At 45.1% G+C, this 23,967-nt stretch overlaps 1 long non-coding RNA gene across 3 annotated transcripts in view; it reads right to left on the reverse strand.

Moving 5' to 3' along the window:
- Nucleotides 1-23,682, reverse strand: part of LOC143808000 (uncharacterized) — a 57,457-nt gene extending 33,775 nt beyond the window's left edge. For all 3 annotated transcript variants that reach the window (XR_013221856.1, XR_013221855.1, XR_013221854.1), the window contains exons 1-3: nt 23,565-23,682; nt 23,396-23,455; nt 22,621-22,723 (exon numbers count right to left, since the gene is read on the reverse strand). This is a non-coding gene — a long non-coding RNA (uncharacterized LOC143808000). The remainder of the gene's footprint in view (nt 1-22,620; nt 22,724-23,395; nt 23,456-23,564) is intronic.
- Between the last annotated feature and the right edge of the window lie 285 nt (nt 23,683-23,967).

A 23,967-nucleotide genomic window follows, 5' to 3' on the forward strand; every position in this document is an offset into this window, starting at 1 on the left:
GAAGCTGAAAGTTGAGATCCTGGCCCGGCTAGGTGTGACAACAGCTGTCCGTGCACAGAGGGTACATCAGTGGACATACCAGCCAGATAAACCGCCACGGTCTCAGATGTTCGACCTGATTTACTTGACAAAGAAATGGCTGCAACCCGAGGTACTGACAACCCCAGAAATAATCCAGCGGGTTGTCCTGGACAAGTATCTGAGAGTGCTACCTCCAGCGCTGAAAAGGTGGGTAAGCCAAGGAAATCCCACGACAGCGGATCAACTTGTGGAGTTGGTCGAGCGTTATTCCGTGGCAGAAGGACTTCCCGACGAAACCGCTAGCAACCGGTCTGTGCCTTCTCCTCGTGGAACCGGTAAGACTGTTCCAGCGACTACGGGTGAAGGAAAATCGCCAAAAACTGTGGGGGAGGAACCCGGGACTGCTCGCACTCCGAGACCGAGAGTATTGGACGGTGGTCTCAGTAGGGGGCCTGTTAGGTGTTTCCACTGCCGTGAGAAGGGCCATGTTTCTGCGAACTGTCCTGTTACCACGGAACCCATGCAGTGCGATGTTATAGACTCTAAGAAACGCATGTCTTTGGTTACACGGCTGGTGAATGTGAATGCGGGTCAAAATGATATAGCAAAACACCTGTGTGAATTATCTGTTGATGGGAAAAATGTTGTGGCGTTACTAGATTCTGGAAGTGTGGTGACTCTGGTGAAAGCTAGTCTGGTGGCACTTCCATCTGGTTCGTCTGACAAATTTTCTGTAACGTGTGTGCATGGTGACACCTGCTCGTCGGTCATATCGATTTCCACCCTCTATGGGTCTGTGCAACACAAAGTGGGACTCGTTCCCGCATTGTTACAGGATGTAATCCTGGGCAGGGATTTTCCCCATTTCTGGCAGTTGTGGGAGAATCAGTTGCTCCGTCACGGTATCTGTGAATCTTTTCCCATGCCATCTGGAAGTCCTGAACTCCTAGAGGAGGTCCCACAGGAAGACGTTGCTGGGGAGGTTGTTGAATCTAACCTTCAGAACCCCTTCTCAGTTCTGGCGGGGGAAACTGAGGAAACTGAGGAAACTCAGCGAGAGGCGGAGGCAGACAGCCATCCCGCACCCTGCCTGCCAGATTTGGGAGTTCAGTTGGATGACTTCCACAGCGAACAAATGAAAGATCCTACCCTGACTCAGGCTAGGAAAAATGTAAAAATGATAGATGGGGTACCCGTAGAACCTGACACTAGGCTAGCATACCCGTACATGGTTCTTGAAAATGATTTACTCTACCAGGTAGGAAAAAAAGGGGAAGACACTGTGCAACAGTTAGTGGTACCCAAACCTTATCGGCGGAAGGTACTGGACCTGGCCCACGGACATATAATGGGGGGACATCTGGGGGTACAAAAAACCACAGAAAGGATATTGCATTGTTTTGTGTGGCCTGGAATACACAATGATGTGCGTAACTATTGTGAGTCCTGTCCAGAGTGCCAAATCTCGGCACCTAAACCTCGGTTCTGTAGCCCTTTGGTACCCCTCCCTATCATTGGGGTCCCATTTGAGAGAATTGGGATGGATTTGGTTGGGCCCCTTCCCCGGTCCGCACGTGAGCACCAACATATTCTCGTCATCATGGACTATGCCACTCGCTACCCGGAAGCCATCCCTTTGCGTAACACTGCTACCAAAACGATCGCCAAAGAATTGGTGCAAGTGTTTAGTCGGGTAGGAATTCCAAAACAGATACTCACCGACCAGGGGACTCCCTTTATGTCGAGGGTAAAGAAGGAGCTCTGCAGACTCTTACAAATAGATCCGTTGCGTACATCTGTCTATCACCCTCAAACAGATGGGTTGGTTGAGCGGTTCAATAAAACCTTAAAACAGATGCTCCGGAAGGCGATAGACAAAGATGGGAAGAACTGGGATTACTTGTTACTCTATTTGCTGTTTGCCATTAGGGAAGTTCCCCAGTCTTCCACAGGATTCTCGCCTTTCGAGCTATTATACGCCCGTCGTCCCCGTGGACTGTTGGACGTCGCAAAAGAAACCTGGGAAGGTCAAGTCACTCCCTTTAAAACGGTGATAGACCATGTAACGCAAATGCAGGACCGTATTGCTGCTGTCATGCCCATTGTTAGGGAACATATGTTACAGGTCCAGGGAGCCCAGAGGCTAAGTTATGATAGAGGCGCTAAGGTCCGTACGTTTGCACCCGGGGATAGGGTGTTGATCCTAATCCCTACAGTGGATAGTAAATTTCTGGCGAAATGGCAGGGCCCCTTTGAGGTCGTGGAACGAGTTGGTGAAGTGAATTATAAAGTGCACCAGCCTGGTAAGAGAAAACCAGAACAGATTTATCATGTGAATCTGATAAAACCCTGGAAAGACCGCGCTGCCCTAACAGCGGATCTGCCCCGTCCAGTTTGCTCACCGACCGTACCGGAGGTGCAGATTGCCGAGACTCTCTCTGAACGACAAAAATCTGAGGTTAAGCAGTTTTTGTTACAGAACCAACAGTTTTTCTTGGAAAAACCTGGCCAGACTAGGCTAGTGAAACATGAGATTGTCACAGAGCCTGGTGTCACGGTTCATGTGAAGCCATACCTGATTCCGGAAGCACGCCGTGAAGCCGTCTCCCGGGAGGTGAAGGCAATGTTGGACTTAGGAGTCATTGAAGAGTCACACAGCGCCTGGTCCAGTCCAATCGTGTTGATACCTAAGCCGGATGGCTCTATACGGTTTTGCAATGACTTTAGGAAACTGAATGCGGTTTCTAAATTTGATGCGTACCCTATGCCCCGGGTCAATGAGTTGATCGACCGGCTTGGTCAAGCCCGATACATTGCGACCCTGGATCTAACAAAGGGGTACTGGCAGATCCCTCTGGCCGAGGCGGCCAGAGAGAAGACGGCATTTGCTACACCGGAAGGGCTGTTCCAGTGTATCTACATGCCGTTTGGACTTCACGGAGGCCCAGCAACGTTCCAGAGATTGATGGATCGAGTCTTGAGGCCCCACAGGCAGTACGCTTCTGCCTACCTAGACGACATCATAATTTACAGCATGGACTGGGAAGCTCACCTCCGGAAGGTACAGGCGGTGATTGATGACCTGCAAGACGCAGGCTTAACGGCGAATCCCAAGAAATGTCACATCGGCCTTGAAGAAGCCCCATACTTGGGCTATGTGATTGGCAGAGGAGTGGTTAAACCCCAGATCGACAAAATACAGGCAATTCAGGGCTGGCCGCAACCAGTGAACAAGAAACAAGTTCAAGCTTTCCTGGGCATTGCCGGCTATTATCGCCGGTTCATACCCAACTTTGCGGCCATGGCTACCTGTTGTGAATTTGGATTCTGGGCTCCCCCGGTGGCTACTGGTGGAATTGAACTTGTGTCATCATCTTTCCTGTTCACCTGTTCTCATCAGATCTGGGTGTCGCTATATAACCTGGCTTCTCTGTTAGTTGCTTGCCGGTCAACAATGTTATCAGAAGCCTCTCTGTGCTTGTTCCTGCTCCCAGACATCTACTAGATAAGTTGGACTTTCGTCCTTGTTTGTTTTTGTTTTTTGGTTCCAGTTCACAGCTGCAGTTTCGTTACTGTGTCTGGAAAGCTCTTGTTGATCAGGAATTGCCACTCTGGTATTATGAGTTAATGCCAGAGTCCTAAAGTAATTTCTGGATGGTGTTTTGTTAGGGTTTTCTACTGACCATGAAAGTGTGCTTTCTGTCTTCTGCTATCTAGAAAGCGGACCTCAAATTTGCTAAAACTATTTTCCTGCTGCGTTTGTTATTTCATCTAAAATCACCGCCAATATATGTGGGGGGCCTCTGTCTCCTTTTTGGGCATTTCTCTAGAGGTGAGTCAGGTCTTATATTTCCCTCTGCTAGCATTATTTAGTTCTCCGGCCGGCGCTGGGCATATAGGGATAAAAAGTAGGACATGCTACCTGGCTACTTCTAGTTGTGCGGTAAGGTTTAGTTCATGGTCAGTACAGTTACCATCTTCCAAGAGCTTGTTCCTATATAGGCTTATGCTAGTTCTCTGGCCATGGAGATCATGACAGTTTGACCGGCCCACTAAAGGGTTAAAATCCTTGGCTGAGAAAGGAGAGAAATAAGAAGTCTGCTGAGAGTTTTTTTTTTTTTTGTTTTTTTTTTGTGCTCTTAATTGGATCACTTGCCAGTCTGTCTATGCTGCAGTCTTTCTTTTTTTTCTCTCTCCTTCTAATCTTTGAATGGCTCTGTGTGCACCTGTCTATAATGGATCTTCAGAGTGTAACTGCAGGTTTGAATAATCTCGCCACGAAAGTACAAAGTTTGCAAGATTTTGTTGTTCATGCTCCGGTATCAGAGCCGAGAATTCCTTTGCCGGAATTCTTCTCAGGGAATAGATCTGGCTTTCAGAATTTTAGAAATAATTGCAAGTTATTTTTGTCCCTGAAATCTCGTTCTGCTGGAGACCCTGCACAGCAGGTTGGGATTGTGATTTCCTTGCTCCGCGGCGACCCTCAAGACTGGGCTTTTTCATTGGCACCAGGGGATCCTGCGTTGCGCAATGTGGATGCGTTTTTTCTGGCCTTGGGGTTGCTCTATGAGGAACCTCATTTGGAACTTCAGGCAGAAAAAACTTTGATGTCCCTATCGCAGGGGCAAGATGAAGCTGAAATTTACTGCCAAAGATTCCGTAAATGGTCTGTGCTTACTCAGTGGAATGAGTGTGCCTTGGCGGCTACTTTCAGAGAGGGTCTCTCTGATGCCATTAAGGATGTTATGGTGGGGTTCCCTGTGCCTGCGGGTCTGAATGAGTCCATGACAATGGCCATTCAGATCGATAGGCGTCTGCGGGAGCGCAAACCAGTGCACCATCTGGCGGTGTCCACTGAGAAGACGCCAGAAAGCATGCAGTGTGATAGAATTCTGTCCAGAAGCGAGCGGCAGAATTTTAGACGGAAAAATGGGTTGTGTTTCTATTGTGGGGATTCTACTCATGTTATATCAGCATGCTCTAAGCGTACTAAAAAGCTTGATAAATCCGTTTCCATTGGCACTTTACAGTCTAAGTTTATTTTGTCTGTGACCCTGATTTGCTCTTTGTCATCTATTACCACGGACGCCTATATCGACTCTGGCGCCGCTTTGAGTCTTATGGATTGGTCCTTTGCCAATCGTTGTGGGTATGATTTAGAGCCTTTGGAGACTCTTATTCCTCTGAAGGGGATTGACTCCACCCCATTGGCTAATAATAAACCACAATACTGGACACAAGTAACTATGCGTATTAATCCGGATCACCAGGAGACTATTCGTTTTCTGGTGCTGTATAATCTACATGATGATTTGGTGCTAGGATTGCCATGGCTGCAGTCTCACAACCCAGTCCTTGACTGGAGAGCTATGTCTGTGTTGAGCTGGGGATGTAGGGGGACTCATGGGGATGTACCTTTGGTTTCCATTTCATCATCTATTCCCTCTGAAATCCCTGAGTTCCTGTCTGATTATCGTGACGTCTTTGAAGAACCCAAGCTGGGTTCACTACCTCCGCACCGTGAGTGCGATTGTGCTATAGATTTAATTCCGGGTAGTAAATACCCAAAGGGTCGTTTATTTAATCTGTCTGTGCCTGAACATGCTGCTATGCGAGAATATATAAAGGAGTCCTTGGAAAGGGGACATATTCGTCCATCGTCATCTCCCTTAGGAGCCGGTTTTTTCTTTGTGTCAAAAAAAGACGGCTCTTTGAGACCATGTATTGATTATCGGCTTTTGAATAAAATCACGGTTAAATATCAATACCCATTGCCGTTGCTGACTGATTTGTTTGCTCGCATAAAGGGGGCCAAGTGGTTCTCTAAGATTGATCTCCGTGGGGCGTATAATTTGGTGCGGATCAGGCAGGGGGATGAGTGGAAAACCGCATTTAATACGCCCGAGGGCCACTTTGAGTATTTGGTGATGCCTTTTGGTCTTTCTAATGCCCCTTCAGTCTTCCAGTCCTTTATGCATGATATTTTCCGCGATGTTTTGGATAAATTTATGATAGTGTATCTGGATGATATTCTGATTTTTTCGGATGACTGGGACTCTCATGTCCAGCAAGTTAAGAGGGTTTTTCAGGTTTTGCGGTCTAATTCTCTGTGTGTCAAGGGTTCTAAGTGCGTATTTGGGGTTCAGAGAATTTCCTTTTTGGGATATATTTTTTCTCCCTCTTCCATTGAGATGGATCCTGTCAAGGTTCAAGCTATTTGTGATTGGACGCAGCCCTCTTCTCTTAAAAGTCTTCAGAAATTTTTGGGCTTTGCCAACTTTTATCGTCGATTTATTTCTGGTTTTTCGGATGTCGTTAAGCCATTGACCGATTTGACTAGACAGGGTGCTGATGTTGCTAATTGGTCCCCTGATGCTGTGGAGGCCTTTCAGGAGCTTAAGCGCCGTTTTTCTTCTGCCCCTGTGTTGCGTCAGCCTGATGTGGCTCTTCCTTTTCAGGTTGAGGTCGACGCTTCTGAGATCGGAGCTGGGGCAGTGTTGTCGCAGAAAAGTTCTGACTGCTCCGTGATGAGGCCTTGTGCCTTCTTTTCCCGTAAATTTTCGCCCGCTGAGCGGAATTATGATGTTGGGAATCGGGAGCTTTTGGCCATGAAGTGGGCGTTTGAGGAGTGGCGCCATTGGCTTGAGGGGGCCAGACATCAGGTGGTGGTATTGACTGACCACAAAAATTTGATTTATCTTGAGACCGCCAGGCGCCTGAATCCTAGACAGGCGCGCTGGTCATTATTTTTTTCTCGGTTTAATTTTGTGGTGTCATACCTACCGGGTTCTAAGAATGTTAGGGCGGATGCCCTTTCTAGGAGTTTTGAGCCTGATTCACCCGGCAACTCTGAGCCCACAGGTATCCTTAAGGATGGAGTTATTTTGTCAGCCGTTTCTCCAGACCTGCGGCGGGCCTTGCAGGAGTTTCAGGCGGATAGACCGGATCGTTGTCCGCCTGATAGGCTGTTTGTTCCTGATGATTGGACCAGTAGAGTCATCTCTGAGGTGCATTCTTCTGCATTGGCAGGTCATCCTGGAATTTTTGGTACCAGGGATTTGGTGGCAAGATCCTTCTGGTGGCCTTCCCTGTCACGAGATGTGCGAGGCTTTGTGCAGTCTTGTGACGTTTGTGCTCGGGCCAAGCCTTGTTGTTCTCGGGCTAGTGGATTATTGTTGCCCTTGCCTATTCCTAAGAGGCCTTGGACGCACATCTCGATGGATTTTATTTCAGATCTGCCTGTTTCCCAGAAGATGTCTGTCATCTGGGTGGTGTGTGACCGTTTTTCTAAGATGGTCCATTTGGTTCCCCTGCCCAAATTGCCTTCTTCTTCCGAGTTGGTTCCCCTGTTTTTTCAAAATGTTGTTCGTTTGCATGGTATTCCTGAGAATATCGTTTCTGACAGAGGAACCCAATTTGTGTCTAGATTTTGGCGGGCATTCTGTGCTAGGATGGGCATAGATTTGTCTTTTTCGTCTGCTTTTCACCCTCAGACTAATGGCCAGACCGAGCGGACTAATCAGACCCTGGAGACATATCTGAGGTGTTTTGTGTCTGCTGACCAGGATGATTGGGTTGCTTTTTTGCCATTGGCGGAGTTCGCCCTCAATAATCGGGCCAGCTCTGCCACCTTGGTGTCCCCGTTTTTCTGTAATTCGGGGTTCCATCCTCGATTTTCCTCCGGTCAGGTGGAATCCTCGGATTGTCCTGGAGTGGATGCGGTGATGGAGAGATTGCATCATATCTGGGGGCAGGTGATGGACAATTTGAAGTTGTCCCAGGAGAAGACTCAGCTTTTTGCCAACCGTCACCGTCGTGTTGGTCCTCGGCTTTGTGTTGGAGATTTGGTGTGGTTGTCTTCTCGTTTTGTCCCTATGAGGGTCTCATCTCCTAAGTTTAAGCCTCGGTTCATCGGTCCGTATAAAATATTGGAGATTCTTAACCCTGTTTCCTTCCGTTTAGACCTCCCTGCATCCTTTTCTATTCATAACGTTTTTCATCGGTCGTTATTGCGCAGGTATGAGGCACCGGTTGTGCCTTCCGTTGAGCCTCCTGCTCCGGTGTTGGTTGAGGGTGAGTTGGAGTACGTTGTGGAGAAAATCCTAGACTCCCGTGTTTCCAGACGGAGACTCCAGTATCTGGTCAAGTGGAAGGGATACGGCCAGGAGGATAATTCTTGGGTCACTGCATCTGATGTTCATGCCTCCGATCTGGTTCGTGCCTTTCATAGGGCCCATCCTGATCGCCCTGGTGGTTCTGGTGAGGGTTCGGTGCCCCCTCCTTGAGGGGGGGGTACTGTTGTGAATTTGGATTCTGGGCTCCCCCGGTGGCTACTGGTGGAATTGAACTTGTGTCATCATCTTTCCTGTTCACCTGTTCTCATCAGATCTGGGTGTCGCTATATAACCTGGCTTCTCTGTTAGTTGCTTGCCGGTCAACAATGTTATCAGAAGCCTCTCTGTGCTTGTTCCTGCTCCCAGACATCTACTAGATAAGTTGGACTTTCGTCCTTGTTTGTTTTTGTTTTTTGGTTCCAGTTCACAGCTGCAGTTTCGTTACTGTGTCTGGAAAGCTCTTGTTGATCAGGAATTGCCACTCTGGTATTATGAGTTAATGCCAGAGTCCTAAAGTAATTTCTGGATGGTGTTTTGTTAGGGTTTTCTACTGACCATGAAAGTGTGCTTTCTGTCTTCTGCTATCTAGAAAGCGGACCTCAAATTTGCTAAAACTATTTTCCTGCTGCGTTTGTTATTTCATCTAAAATCACCGCCAATATATGTGGGGGGCCTCTGTCTCCTTTTTGGGCATTTCTCTAGAGGTGAGTCAGGTCTTATATTTCCCTCTGCTAGCATTATTTAGTTCTCCGGCCGGCGCTGGGCATATAGGGATAAAAAGTAGGACATGCTACCTGGCTACTTCTAGTTGTGCGGTAAGGTTTAGTTCATGGTCAGTACAGTTACCATCTTCCAAGAGCTTGTTCCTATATAGGCTTATGCTAGTTCTCTGGCCATGGAGATCATGACAGCTACCCCCTTGACGGATCTTACCAAAGGGAGGGATTCCGTCATGGTAAAATGGACCTCAGCGGCTGAAGAGGCCTTCCACAGTCTGAAACGGGCTTTGTGCTCTCAGCCCGTACTAGTGACTCCTGATTTCAGCAGCGAGTTTGTGGTGCAAACTGATGCTTCTGATACTGGTGTCGGAGCTGTACTTTCCCACGTAAGGGACGGAGTCGAACACCCGGTCCTCTACCTCAGTCGGAAACTGAATGTACATGAGCAGAGGTATGCCGTGGTTGAAAAAGAGTGCCTAGCCATCAAATGGGCTCTCGACTCCCTCAAATATTACCTGGCAGGTAGGAAGTTTAGGCTGGTCACGGACCATTCCTGTCATGAATCCCAATGGCTAGGGATAGCAAGGGACAAGCAAAGTAATACAAAATATCGGACGAGCTCTAGGGTGATGGAACCTGGGCTGACCGCTGCCCTACGCCTGACAAACGCAACTAGAGATAGCCAGGGAGCGTGCCTACGTTGGTTCTAGACGCCACGCACCAGCCTAAGAGCTAACTAGTACTGCAGAGAAAATAAAGACCTCACTTGCCTCCAGAGGAATGAACCCCAAAAGGTACAGTTGCCCCCCACATGTATTGACGGTGAAATGAGAGGAAGGCACACACATAGAGATGATATATAGGTTCAGCAAATTGAGGCCCGCTGTAAACTAGAAAGCAGAACGATACAAAAGGGGTCTGAGCGGTCAGCAAAAAACCCTAATCAAAAAAACCATCCTGAGATTACAAGAACCCATGTGCCAACTCATGGCACATGGGGAGAACCTCAGTCCACTAGAGCTACCAGCTAGCATAGAGACATAATAAGCAAGCTGGACAAAAAACCAAACAACTGAAAATCAGCACTTAGCTTATCCTGAAAGATCTGGGAGCAGGTAGGCAGGAACCAAACAGAGCACATCTGAATACATTGATAGCCGGCAAGGGAATGACAGAAAGACCAGGTAAAATAGGAAACACCCAGCCTCTGATGGACAGGTGGAAACCAAAGGCCGCAACCCACCAAAGTCACCCAGTACCAGCAGTAACCACCAGAGGGAGCCCACAAACAGAATCCACAACAGTACCCCCCCCTTGAGGAGGGGTCACCGAACCCTCACGAGAACCCCCAGGGCGATCAGGGTGAGCTCTATGGAAGGCGCGGACCAAATCAGTCGCATGAACATCGGAGGCGACCACCCAGGAATTATCCTCCTGACCATAACCCTTCCACTTAACCAAATACTGGAGTTTGCGTCTGGAAACACGAGAATCCAAGATCTTCTCAACAACATACTCCAATTCTCCCTCCACCAGCACCGGAGCAGGAGGCTCAACCGAAGGAACAACGGGCACCTCATACCTCCGCAACAACGACCGATGGAACACATTATGAATAGCAAACGATGCTGGGAGATCCAAACGAAAAGATACAGGGTTAAGAATCTCCGAGATCCTATAAGGACCGATGAACCGAGGCTTGAACTTAGGAGAAGAGACCTTCATAGGGACAAAACGAGAAGACAACCACACCAAATCCCCAACAAGAAGTCGGGGACCCACGCGGCGACGGCGATTAGCAAACTGCTGAGTCTTCTCCTGAGATAACTTCAAATTGTCCACCACCTGATTCCAAATCTGATGTAGCCTGTCCACCACCACGTCCACTCCAGGACAATCCGAAGACTCCACCTGACCAGAGGAAAAACGAGGATGAAACCCCGAATTACAAAAAAAAGGAGAGACCAACGTGGCAGAACTAGTCCGATTATTAAGAGCAAATTCGGCCAGTGGCAAAAAAGCAACCCAGTCATCTTGATCAGCAGAAACAAAACACCTCAAATAAGTTTCCAAGGTCTGATTAGTTCGCTCTGTCTGGCCATTCGTCTGAGGATGGAATGCAGACGAGAAAGACAAATCAATGCCCATCTTGGCACAAAACGTCCGCCAAAATCTAGACACAAACTGGGATCCCCTGTCAGAAACGATATTCTCCGGAATCCCATGCAAACGAACCACGTTCTGAAAAAACAAAGGAACCAACTCAGAGGAGGAAGGCAACTTAGGCAAGGGCACCAAATGAACCATCTTAGAAAAGCGGTCACACACAACCCAGATAACGGACATTTTCTGTGAAACCGGGAGATCAGAAATAAAATCCATGGAAATGTGCGTCCAAGGCCTCTTCGGGATGGGCAAGGATAACAACAACCCACTGGCCCGAGAACAGCAAGGCTTAGCTCGAGCACACACTTCACAAGACTGCACAAAGGTACGCACATCCCTAGACAAGGAAGGCCACCAAAAAGACCTGGCCACCAAGTCTCTAGTACCAAATATTCCAGGATGACCAGCCAACACAGAAGAATGGACCTCGGAGATGACTCTACTGGTCCAATCATCCGGAACAAACAGTCTTTCTGGTGGACAACGATCCGGTTTATCCGCCTGAAACTCCTGCAATGCACGTCGCAAGTCTGGGGATACGGCGGACAATATTACCCCATCCCTAAGGATACCAGTAGGCCCAGAATCTCCAGGAGAGTCAGGCACAAAACTCCTGGAAAGAGCATCTGCCTTCACATTCTTTGAACCTGGCAGGTATGAAACCACGAAATTGAAACGAGAAAAAAACAACGACCAACGAGCCTGTCTAGGATTCAAACGCCTGGCAGACTCAAGGTAAATGAGATTCTTGTGATCAGTCAAGACCACCACACGATGTTTAGCACCCTCAAGCCAATGACGCCACTCCTCAAATGCCCACTTCATGGCCAAAAGCTCCCGATTACCCACATCATAATTGCGCTCGGCGGGCGAGAATTTTCTAGAGAAGAATGCACATGGCTTCATCACCGAGCCATTAGAACTTCTCTGTGACAAAACCGCCCCCGCTCCAATCTCGGAAGCATCAACCTCAACCTGAAAAGGAAGTGAAACATCTGGTTGACACAACACAGGAGCAGAAGAAAACCGGCGCTTAAGTTCCTGAAAGGCCCCCACGGCCGCAGGAGGCCAATCAGCAACATCAGCCCCCTTTTTAGTCAAATCAGTCAAAGGTTTAACAATACTGGAAAAATTAGCAATGAACCGACGATAAAAATTAGCAAACCCCAAGAACTTCTGTAGGCTCTTAACAGATGTAGGTTGTGTCCAGTCACAAATTGCCTGAACCTTGACGGGATCCATCTCAATAGTAGAAGGAGAAAAAATGTACCCCAAAAAAGAAATCTTCTGGACTCCGAAGAGACACTTTGAGCCCTTCACAAACAGAGAATTGGCCCGCAGAACCTGAAACACCTTCCTGACCTGTAGAACATGAGACTCCCAGTCATCAGGAAACACCAAAATATCATCCAAATACACAATCATAAACTTATCCAGATATTCACGGAAAATATTGTGCATAAAGGACTGAAAGACTGACGGAGCATTGGAGAGTCCAAAAGGCATTACCAAATACTCAAAATGGCCCTCAGGCGTATTAAATGCGGTTTTCCACTCATCACCCTGTTTTATCCGCACCAGATTATACGCACCGCGAAGATCTATCTTAGTGAACCACCTAGCCCCCTTAATGCGAGCAAACAAATCAGTCAATAATGGCAATGGATACTGATATTTGACTGTAATCTTATTCAGAAGGCGATAATCTATACAAGGCCTCAGGGAACCATCTTTTTTTGCCACGAAAAAAAAACCTGCTCCCAGAGGGGACGAAGATGGACGAATATGTCCCTTTTCCAAGGACTCCTTAATATAATTCCGCATAGCAGTATGCTCTGGCAGTGACAGATTAAATAAACGACCCTTAGGGAACTTACTGCCAGGAATCAATTCTATAGCACAGTCACAATCTCTATGAGGAGGGAGCGAATTGAGCTTAGGCTCCTCAAAAACATCCCTATAGTCAGACAAAAACTCAGGGATCTCAGAAGGAGTAGATGAAGCGATTGAAATCGGAGGTGCCTCATCATGAACCCCCCGACATCCCCAGCTTAACACAGACATTGTTTTCCAGTCCAGGACAGGATTATGAGTTTGTAACCATGGCAGACCCAGCACTAGTACATCATGTAAATTATACAGTACAAGGAAGCGAATCACCTCCTGATGAACGGGAGTCATGCGCATGGTCACTTGTGTCCAATACTGCGGTTTATTCATAGCCAATGGTGTAGAGTCAATTCCCTTCAGAGGAATAGGAACTTCCAGAGGCTCCAGACTAAAACCGCAGCGTTTAGCAAATGACCAATCCATAAGACTCAGGGCAGCGCCCGAATCCACATAGGCATCAACGGAAATGGAAGACAGTGAAAAAATCAGAGTCACAGACAAAATGAACTTAGGCTGCAGAGTACCAATGGCAAAAGATTTATCAAGCTTTTTTGTGCGTTTAGAGCATGCTGATATAACATGAGCTGAATCACCACAATAAAAACACAATCCATTTTTCCGCCTATAATTTTGCCGTTCACTTCTGGACTGAATTCTATCACATTGCATAGTCTCAGGTGCCTGTTCAGAAGACACTGCCAACTGGTGCACGGGTTTGCGCTCCCGTAAACGCCGATCAATCTGAATGGCCATAGCCATAGACTCATTCAGACCTGTAGGCGTAGGGAACCCCACCATAATATCCTTAATGGCCTTAGAAAGACCATTTCTGAAGTTTGCAGCCAGGGCGCACTCATTCCACTGAGTAAGCACCGACCATTTCCGAAATTTTTGACAATATATTTCCGCTTCATCATGCCCCTGAGAGAGGGCTAACAAAGCCTTTTCAGCCTGAATCTCCAGGTTGGGTTCCTCATAGAGCAATCCCAATGCCAGAAAAAACGCATCCACACTGAGCAATGCAGGATCCCCTGGTGCCAATGCAAATGCCCAATTCTGAGGGTCGCCCCGCAGGAAAGATATTACAATCCTGACCTGTTGAGCAGGGTCTCCAGAGGAGCGAGATTTTAAAGAAAGAAACAATTTACAATTGTTCCTGAAATTCAGGAAGGTAGATCTATCTCCAGAGAAGAACTCTGGAATAGGAATTCTAGGTTCAGACATGGGAGTGTGAACAACAAAATCCTGTATGTTTTGAACTTTTGCCGCGAGATTACTTAGGCTGGAAGCCAAACTCTGGACATCCATGTTAAACAGCTAAGATCAGAGCCATTCAAGGGTTAAGAGGAGGTAAGAAGCAGCTAGACAGCAATTAAGGGCTAGGCAGCAAAACTCTGAAGGGAAAAAAAAAAAAAAAAAAAAAATTTCCCTTAAACACTTTTTTTTCTCCTGCTTCAGCCCAAACAATTAACACTTTGTGGGCCGGCTATACTGTCATGAATCCCAATGGCTAGGGATAGCAAGGGACAAGCAAAGTAATACAAAATATCGGACGAGCTCTAGGGTAATGGAACCTGGGCTGACCGCTGCCCTACGCCTGACAAACGCAACTAGAGAAAGCCAGGGAGCGTGCCTACGTTGGTTCTAGACGCCACGCACCAGCCTAAGAGCTAACTAGTACTGCAGAGAAAATAAAGACCTCACTTGCCTCCAGAGGAATGAACCCCAAAGATACAGTTGCCCCCCACATGTATTGACGGTGAAATGAGAGGAAGGCACACACATAGAGATGATATATAGGTTCAGCAAATTGAGGCCCGCTGTAAACTAGAAAGCAGAACGATACAAAAGGGGTCTGAGCGGTCAGCAAAAAACCCTAATCAAAAAAACCATCCTGAGATTACAAGAACCCATGTGCCAACTCATGGCACATGGGGAGAACCTCAGTCCACTAGAGCTACCAGCTAGCATAGAGACATAATAAGCAAGCTGGACAAAAAACCAAACAACTGAAAATCAGCACTTAGCTTATCCTGAAAGATCTGGGAGCAGGTAGGCAGGAACCAAACAGAGCACATCTGAATACATTGATAGCCGGCAAGGGAATGACAGAAAGACCAGGTAAAATAGGAAACACCCAGCCTCTGATGGACAGGTGGAAACCAAAGGCCGCAACCCACCAAAGTCACCCAGTACCAGCAGTAACCACCAGAGGGAGCCCACAAACAGAATCCACAACACATTCCCCTCTCATGTGGATGCACCTCCACAAGGACCGTAATAGTCGGGTAACCCGGTGGTTCCTTGCCCTGCAGGCTTACTCTTTCACGGTGGAGCACCGCCCCGGGGTGCAGATGGGGAACGCTGATGCCCTGTCCCGAGTACACTGTTTCGAGAGTATTCTTGCTCGACCTGAGTGGTCTGAGCAGGGGGGGAGGATATGTAAGAGTCATGTCGGTCTGGTAGTCGGGGGCAGGTATATCTCGCCCAGGTACTTGTCCTATGTGAATTAGGCCGCTCAGTATTTTCAGGATACTCAGGGGTTAATAAGTGTAGGAATAAAGGATGACCAGCTGGGGGTTTTCAGCGTCAGCCTGGGGCACACAGATTGCCTGTCTGTATGAGACAAACGTGAGTGAGAGCTGTGCTCATGATCTGTGTAATGTTAGCTGGGAGGGAGAAGCCCCCCCAGTTGTTAGATAGCAACGTATTTGTTTAGTTAGCGCCGGACAGGCTAGGATTTATTTTTATGTTTTGTTTTTTCTATTTGCTTTCACTTTAATAAACCTGACCTGAGGTCAGTCAACTTGGAAACCTGCTGTCGCCTCAGAATTCAATGCGCAAACCACGTGACCTTTGACCCCAGCAAAGGCGATCCCAGTTTTGTCACATAAGTCTGTTTTAACTAAGCCCCGTCGACAGCACAACAGATGAGGATAGTCTCTGTCCTGTGAGCGGATATAGCAGGTGAAAATTTTAATTGACACCTGAACACTATGTAAGGTGCCCGAAACTCACAACAGATGGGGATAGCAAGAAAATCCCTAGGGACAGGGAGTGGCACATTTCTCAAAATTGACAGTGTAAAGATCCATAGAAAGGATTGCCTTTTGCAAAGTCTTACGCTCAGTGAAGAAAATAATTAGGAGTGGCCGAAAGGCCACATTACACATTTGCTCCACTGACACAGTAATGCAATACTTGAGGATAAGATTCTAGGCCTCAACAATCTTACTGAATTGCTGATTTCTCGGCCTGAAAATCGCTTTATTTTAAGCAGTGCTGGTTAGTAGATATTTTAGGAGGTTTTCTCCTTTTTTAATGTAGAAATGTATCTTCTTCCAAGCTACAGTTCTCAGATAGGACAAGGATATTGCCAACTGAGAATATTCTTCAGATGTACACTCTTGCTGGAGAACTGGAAAAGAGAACAAGGATGATTATTATAAGCAAAGGAAGGAAATCTTTGGGTAAATTAGTGATAACACCTTAGCATGATTTATTCTGGATGAAATGAAAGGTTCTGAATAACTCAAAGTATGAAGTTTATTTGTTGTTTTTTGCAGTGTTTTATCTAAATTTTCCCTCAAGGTCTCAAAGTGAGGACCACACACTTGCAAAATTTTACTCTATACATCATACAGTGATTAACTCTTTGTTTCTGGAGATAGCCACATTAGTAGGAAGCCTACCAACTAATAATTTCTCAGGTTCAAACAGTCCATGGGATGTCAGTAGAGCAGTATGAACTTTCAGGAAGTTGACGAGTTTGGCTTCCTTGAGACAATAGATTTTCCCATAATTCAGCTGCATGAGTAAGTGAAAAAAAAAACCACGCTACTCAGCCAATATAGATTTATGGCTAGGAGAGGTATGACCATGCCATACTTTACCTTCTGGATGAAATAAACCCATGGTACTAACAAAACATTCACCATCCACAAACAAATCAATGGAAAAAGATTGCAGAAAGTTAGGCAAATTATCTTCAGGATATTGAGACTGAAGAACGCTGCATGTTTTTAGGGCTATCCTTGAACACTAATGGTGTCTGGATGTGTTCTCTAGACTACCTGGGAGATGTCTGCCTGGCTCTCAGAGGAGTTTTGGAGTCTGATGTAATAGACTCTGGAGGACACTTCTAACTTGCCTGTCAGAACTCTTACTAAAGCTGCTTCTCTAAGGAGGCTAAGCTAACATTTATATGACTTTCACAATGGTCAATGACCACCACAGTGACGTCAGGGTGAACAAGTGCCAAGCAGGACCGGGCCCCGAATATGGATACCCAGCAAATGCGAAGCTACTATATATATATAATGCCCAGCTCAAAGAAATGGAGGCCACACCCTTAACTTAGCCAAAGAAAATGAACTGGTAAGGTTTTAATATTAGAGGTTAGGACCATTCTGATTTGGGTAAACCTTGACGCTAGGGAAATATATTATATGCTTTTTTCTTTAACAAACACGGTGATTACTAAGTACCCCATGCTATTTATATGCACTATTGCTTTTACCTATATACGTACAGCAGAGTACATGTTCATTTTGTTTCAGTCTTAGGTTTTGTCTGTTTAATGGACAGTGTGAACATGCCCCTATTATGTATCATACCAACTTATACTCCACTTCATTTTTTTGGGTTAAGTTTCAGGTTTCTGCTCGGCCCTTATTCACATTGATGTCATTTTTGACACACTATAAGCTTTAATACTAGGGGTTAGGACTGTCCCTACAGGGAACACCTTGACGCTGATAGGGTGGCTTTTACACTTTGATTAAAAAATGGTGTTTACCTACATTATTTATCTGCACTATTGCTTTTACTTAATTACTTACAGCAGAGTATATGTTCATTTTGTTTCTGGCTTAGGTTTTGTCTCTTTACGTTCCTAGGTAGCAATTGTTATTATTTTGTTATTATTGTATTATTGCATTGTTATTATTAATAATTGTTAAAAACATATCTTAAACATATTATTTGGGATCTATCATGCTTTCTTCTTAATTACGTAACTTCGTAAGTAACTCAGTTATTCACCTGCTGAATTACGGAGATTAATATGCACAGTTGCAGTTTAAAAACTGGCCACAAGGAGGCCATGACAGAAGAATTCCCAATATCTCATACTGGAACTGAACAAGTTGATACAGAAAACAATATCTCGCCACAGATTCAACATCGAGCAGTAATTATTTAAAAAAGGTATTCTGAATTTTCATTTTCAGAGTGCTAGGCAGCTGGTTAGAAGAACTGATTTTTTTGGCAGAAGGTTAGAGGAGGCTGGATTTTTATAAAGCTGGGAAATTTACATCACCTGGCCTTTCTTATTGGTGATAGTGAATAAGCCATAACCCTAACAGGCTAATTAATGTCAGAAACCTTGGTCATAGTTATCTGACCACACAAATCTCCACGGGTGCCCATGCACTTTTTGTAGTTTTTGAAAATGTAAAAGTTAAAATATATTTTTTTGCCTAAAATACAAAGGAAATGTGCCACCATTAATTTTAGGCCTTTTAGAGATTGTTTAATCTTCAATTTGCTTAACTGTTCACATTAACAGTAATTTTGACCAGGGGTGCCCAAACCTTTACATGCCACTGTGTGTATGAGTATATATATATATATATATATATATATATATATACAGTGTATATACACAATACACACACATATATATATATATATATATATATATATATATATATATATATATATATATATATATATATATATATATATATATATACAATGGGGCAAAAAAGTATTTAGTCATTCAGCAATAGTGCAAGTTCCACCACTTAAAAAGATGAGAGGCGTCTGTAATTTACATCATAGGTAGACCTCAACTATGGGAGACAAACTGAGAAAAAAAAATCCAGAAAATCACATTGTCTGTTTTTTTATCATTTTATTTGCATTTTATGGTGGAAAATAAGTATTTGGTCAGAAACAAACAATCAAGATTTCTGGCTCTCACAGACCTGTAACTTCTTCTTTAAGAGTCTCCTCTTTCCTCCACTCATTACCTGTAGTAATGGCACCTGTTTAAACTTGTTATCAGTATAAAAAGACACCTGTGCACACCCTCAAACAGTCTGACTCCAAACTCCACTATGGTGAAGACCAAAGAGCTGTCAAAGGACACCAGAAACAAAATTGTAGCCCTGCACCAGGCTGGGAAGACTGAATCTGCAATAGCCAACCAGCTTGGAGTGAAGAAATCAACAGTGGGAGCAATAATTAGAAAATGGAAGACATACAAGACCACTGATAATCTCCCTCGATCTGGGGCTCCACGCAAAATCCCACCCCGTGGGGTCAGAATGATCACAAGAACGGTGAGCAAAAATCCCAGAACCACGCGGGGGGACCTAGTGAATGAACTGCAGAGAGCTGGGACCAATGTAACAAGGCCTACCATAAGTAACACACTACGCCACCATGGACTCAGATCCTGCAGTGCCAGACGTGTCCCACTGCTTAAGCCAGTACATGTCCGGGCCCGTCTGAAGTTTGCTAGAGAGCATTTGGATGATCCAGAGGAGTTTTGGGAGAATGTCCTATGGTCTGATGAAACCAAACTGGAACTGTTTGGTAGAAACACAACTTGTCGTGTTTGGAGGAAAAAGAATACTGAGTTGCATCCATCAAACACCATACCTACTGTAAAGCATGGTGGTGGAAACATCATGCTTTGAGGCTGTTTCTCTGCAAAGGGGCCAGGACGACTGATCCGGGTACATGAAAGAATGAATGGGGCCATGTATCGTGAGATTTTGAGTGCAAACCTCCTTCCATCAGCAAGGGTATTGAAGATGAAACGTGGCTGGGTCTTTCAACATGACAATGATCCAAAGCACACCGCCAGGGCAACGAAGGAGTGGCTTTGTAAGAAGCATTTCAAGGTCCTGGAGTGGCCTAGCCAGTCTCCAGATCTCAACCCTATAGAAAACCTTTGGAGGGAGTTGAAAGTCCGTGTTGCCAAGCGAAAAGCCAAAAACATCACTGCTCTAGAGGAGATCTGCATGGAGGAATGGGCCAACATACCAACAACAGTGTGTGGCAACCTTGTGAAGACTTACAGAAAACGTTTGACCTCTGTCATTGCCAACAAAGGATATATTACAAAGTATTGAGATGAAATTTTGTTTCTGACCAAATACTTATTTTCCACCATAAAATGCAAATAAAATGATAAAAAAACAGACAATGTGATTTTCTGGATTTTTTTTTCTCAGTTTGTCTCCCATAGTTGAGGTCTACCTATGATGTAAATTACAGACGCCTCTCATCTTTTTAAGTGGTGGAACTTGCACTATTGCTGACTGACTAAATACTTTTTTGCCCCACTGTATATATATATATATATATATATATATATATATATATATATATATATATATATATATATATACATACACTGCTCAAAAAAATAAAGGGAACACAAAATTACCACATCCTAGATATCACTGAATGAAATTTTTCAGTTGCAAATCTTTATTCATTACATAGTTTACATAGTGGAATGTGTTGAGAACAATAAAACATAAAAATGATCAATGTAAATCAAAATTAATATCCCATGGAGGTCTGCATTTGGAATGATGCTCAAAATCAATGGAGGTCTGGATTTGGAATGTTACTCAAAATCAAAGTGGAAAATGAAGTTACAGGCTGAGCCAACTTTAGTGGAACTGCCTCAAAACAAGGAAATGATGTTCAGTTGTGTGTGTGGCCTCCATGTGCCTGAATGACCTCCCTACAACGCCTGGACATGCTCCTGATGAAACGGTGGATGGTCTCCTGAGGGATCTCCTCCCAGACCTGGAAAAAAGCATCCGCCAACTCCTGGACAGTCTGTGGTGCAACGTGACGTTGGTGGATGGTGCGAGACATGATGTCCCAGATGTGTTCAATCAGATTCAGGTCTAGGGAACGGGCGGGCCAGTTCATAGCTTCAATGCCTTCATCTTGAAGGAACTGCTGACACACTCCAGCCACATGAGGTCTGGCATTGTCCTGCATTAGGAGGAACCCAGGGCCAACCGCACCAGCATGTGGTCTCACAAGGGGTCTCAGGATCTCATCTTGGTACCTAATGGCAGTCAGGCTACCTCTGGTGAGCACATGGAGGGCTGTGTGGCCCTCCAAAGAAATTCCACCCCACACTATTACTGACGCACTGCCAAACTGGTCATGCTGAAGGATGTTGCAGGCAGCAGATCGCTCTCCACGGCGTCTCCAGACTCTGTCACGTCTGTCACATGTGCTCAGTGTGAACCTGCTTTCATCTGTGAAGAGCACAGGGTTCCAGTGGCGAATTTGCTAATCCTGGTGTTCTGTGGCAAATGCCAATTGTCCTGCACGGTGTTGGGCTGTGAGCACAACCCCATCTGTGGACGTCGGGCACTCAGACCATCCTCATGGAGTCGGTTTCTAACCGTTTGTGCAGACACATGCACATTTGTGGCCTGCTGGAGGTCATTTTGCAGGGCTCTGGCAGTGCTCCTCCTGTTCCTCCTTGCACAAAGGCTGAGGTAGCAGTCCTGCTGCTGGGTTGTTGCCCTCCTACGGCCCCCTCCACATCTCCTGGTGTACTGGCCTGTCTCCTAGTAGCACCTCCAGCCTCTGGACACTACGCTGACAGACACAGCAAACCTTCTTGCCACAGCTCGCATTGATGTGCCATCCTGGATGAGCTGCACTACCTGAGCCACTTGTGTGGGTTGTAGAGTCCGTCTCATGCTACCTCGAGTGTGAAAGCCCAACCAACATTCAAAAGTGACCAAAACATCAGCCAGAAAGCATTGGTACTGAGATGTGGTCTGTGGTCCCCACCTGCAGAACCACTCCTTTATTGAGTGTGTCTTGATAATTGCCATTAATTTCCATCTGTTGTCTATCCCATTTGCATAACAGCATGTGAAATTGATTGTCAATCAGTGTTGCTTCCTAAGTGGACAGTTTGATTTCACAGAAGTTTGATTTACTTGGAGTTATAATCTGTTGTTTAAGTGTTCCCATTATTTCTTTGAGCAATGTATATAGCAGAGTCTCAGGAGAGATGCAGGTATAAGAGAAGCACTAGCCTTATTCCTATTTAACTGGGTAACTGGTGGACACCATATAAACTGATTATCTCTTAGCAGAAGTATGTGGGTGAATTAAAAAACCCATAGTAAACCAATACAGTATGTCCACATGCTGCCAAAGATGTGGCAAATGTAAATGGCATGCTCCAAAGACAGAGCAGTCAGATAAGTATAATCCTGTTATTAGCCTGCTAAATTGATTTGAATGAAGTTTAAAGGGATTTTCCAGGCTGAGGATAAAAATTTGTGCTCAATCTACATGACTGCAGTATGCTGAACCTTGAAATTGTGCGACGCACACACTGTCACGATTCCCTTGTATTCACTATGTGAATGGGCGGTCATGTGACCACAAGTTTGCGTTTTGCGTGCTTGCAGTCATGTCTAGACTTTCCTCTGCTACAACATTGAGAAGTAGAGGAGAGTGGAGGAGTTCATCACACACTGTCACGATTTGCCAGCTGTAGCCACATAGAGCAGACTTTTCTTATAAGCCCTGAAAACCCCTTTAAGATTATTACAGACAGATAATTCTATGTAATCCCTGTAATTTCGAGTCCAGGAAGGACCTGCATAGAAAAAGAAAACTGCTGTTCAGTCTGTTCTTACCACCCTTCCTATTGAGCTCAGTAGAACCGAAAAAAGCAGAAATGGCAATTTCTCGTATATAGTGCTCAGGGATCCATTATTTATCCACTTGTCCTATAAAGTCCTGTAAGAGAAAGAAAAGCTATAGTTCTCAAGACATTGTTATAAGCCATTAAAAAAAAGTTTCACATTTTTTAAAAGCCGTAAAATCTAAAAAACAAAAACTAAAATTTGGTATTGCCATATTCGTTCACCTGCAGAATCAAGTGAAGTGGTCATTTTGATTGTACAGTGAAAGCCATAAAAATTTAACCCAAAAACAATGGCATCCTTTCTTTCTTCATTTCACATTACTTTGAATGATATTATTAATTTTACTATGTAATGTAGTGAAAAACTTGAAAACATTCTAACTACTACTGTTCAAGATTAAAACAAGCCCTCGTGCTACTATAACAATGAACAAGGTAATGACTCTGAAAAAGAGGAAGAATAAACACAAAAACTAAAATTAGCAGCAACGAGAAGGGGTTAAAAATTGGTGATTGTCACACTGGCACTATGCCTACAATTTGACTTGTACTTCATGTCCTGCAGAAGTCACTTTTCATCGGTCATCTGATCATAACAGGCAGGATTGTGACGAAACGTAACACCTACATGTTGATAACAAATGATTGCACCATTCATTAGTAAGTGATGGTCACAGCCCACCACCTCCCACTCTCTGGACAGATCACAGAGCATGCCCACAACACGCTCATAGAAGTCAATGAACATTTCTCATCTGTGGTACCTTGTGGTCCATGTAGTTGCTGTAGAGCATGTCTCTGAATGCAGTTAGCAGAAGCTCATTCTATAGTCAGAAAAATATGTAATTAGGAAACAAATCCATTTTACTGTTTGCTTTTAATTATAAAAACTACCAAAAGTGATGCATCCCATTTCATTAGAATTGTACTTACAATAAAAAAAGTTGTCATCCATCCTGTGCTAAATAATGTTATCATAAACTCTACTTCCATGCATTCTACGACCGATAACCTGGCTGTTACATTGCAGCCCTAGTGAGAAGAAGGAAGTGCAGTAATAAAACCGGTCATCGCACTGATTCAGTGGCTTTTGGGCCTCCTCCTATTTCATAACCAACCACTGAAAGCAGTTAAACTAGACAAACCAACCTTAGGGAAATAGGCTTGTTTTGTATGCAGACATTCTGGAAGGAAAGCCAGCCTCGTCAGCTTTTTTTTTCTGAAAGGTAGAAGAAGGTGAGGCTGTTTTCAAACTTCCGTGTGGATCCACAGTATTCTCTTGGCATCACGTCAGAGAACGGGTCCTTGGGACGCATTGACATATTTGTGTTAGTCT

The sequence above is a fragment of the Ranitomeya variabilis genome, chromosome 2, assembly GCF_051348905.1.
Source record: "Ranitomeya variabilis isolate aRanVar5 chromosome 2, aRanVar5.hap1, whole genome shotgun sequence".
Classification (NCBI taxonomy): domain Eukaryota; kingdom Metazoa; phylum Chordata; class Amphibia; order Anura; family Dendrobatidae; genus Ranitomeya; species Ranitomeya variabilis.